Source organism: Pinus tabuliformis, chromosome 3_1, assembly GCF_031772625.1.
Source record: "Pinus tabuliformis cultivar Carrire ecotype Pingquan chromosome 3_1, CPIR1, whole genome shotgun sequence".
Classification (NCBI taxonomy): Eukaryota; Viridiplantae; Streptophyta; class Pinopsida; order Pinales; family Pinaceae; genus Pinus; species Pinus tabuliformis.
This window is the reverse complement of record NC_142301.1, coordinates 974,800,039-974,801,455: the sequence shown is the minus strand read 5'-3', so window position 1 is coordinate 974,801,455 and position 1,417 is coordinate 974,800,039. Positions and strand designations below refer to the sequence as shown.

Here is a 1,417-nt window from a genome sequence, read left to right as displayed (position 1 = left end):
AAGACCAACTCCCTTTTCTATGCATTGGGAGTAGCAACGATAATGTTGGCGCTTCTGGTGTGTGTGCTAAGCCTCCTATGCATCCTCTATGTCCTGTATTTCAGATTAAAAACCCACCAACATCACTTCTTTTCTCTCAGGGATTTGAATTATCTATGGGCCATTAGAATCATGATAGCAATATCTGCAAGCCTGTGCAGCCTGGTAGAGTTTTTAAGGCTTCCTCTGTTGAGATATAGGTGCTGGCTTTTGTCGTCGGTGGGTGACCAAACCTAGGAAAACCTATGCAACGACTATCTGATAGTGTCACAGGGCTTCATGGAGCCATTCTCTTACCTCTTTGAACTATTTTTGGTTCATGGGTCACTACAGAATGACCCCTTTGGCCCAAGGAAGAAGGGAAATGGCTAGGTAGTTCTTAACATTCTATATTTTTTCTTGCCAGTGCTTGTACTGCAACTATTCTTTGTGATAATAGGAACATTAATGAAATTTGGAGATGGGCAGGGCTTGGGGAAATTGTTGCCAAGATATTTTACCAGGACCTGTGAGGATGTGCACTATGAAGGTAACCATGAGATGGCTCTGTGTACTTATCTTCTCTTGAGTACTATTGTTTTTAGCACTTTTGGAATCATGTATGTTTCATATTTTCTCTATGTGTGCTGGAGAATGCTGTCACTGATTATCAACAAGAGGATGCAATGCAGAGTCTATGGGATGGCTTTTGCAATGGAGTTGTTCCTTCCTTTCAATGTGGTTTTCTTGGGCTTGACCATCCTTAGAAGGCCAAGTGATGGTAGCTTTGAGTTGTTTTCATTCATGGTTTTTGTCATGACTATTCTCACTGCTACCTTGGGACAAGGGATTTTGGTCATTCGGCCGATCTCGAATGTGTTGGCGGTCAAGTGGGTTTTCAATTCTAATTCCCAATTTGAAAAGGACATGCAGTCTTTTGGGCCTGGATCAATTGAGGTGTTTCCATTATCTCCAGTGGGAAGAGATGGGGAGGAGTCCTTGTTAGGAAAATGAGGCAGGCTGGGGATTAAGGAATGCTATGAATCCTATGAGAAATCAAGGGATAAGTTGATTTTACACTCGGTGATGATATTTCTAGAATGTATTTTTTGAACTTGTGAATGCACGCTGTAGATCACTTTGCACGAATTTGTTTTGGATTTATCTTGAAAGTCACTTTTCAATTTTTAGTTTTAGTTGGATTACTTTCTAGATTAATGGTGCTTCCGATTTTTTTAAATTCTATTGTAGTTTATAAAGAATCCTCTTCACAAGTACCCTCTGCCTTATGAAGAGAAATTGGCTCAAATATGTAGGTTTCCCACTGTGATATGACAATTTCTATGGTGCCATTGTTGCTAACTTGAATGCATATTCATATGGAAGCTATGTATGAATG

General features: G+C 40.1%; 1 pseudogene; it reads left to right on the top strand.

Annotated features, from left to right (window-relative positions):
• On the top strand, positions 1 to 1,032 carry LOC149191090 (uncharacterized; annotated as a pseudogene).
• The last annotated feature ends 385 nt before the right edge of the window (positions 1,033 to 1,417 follow it).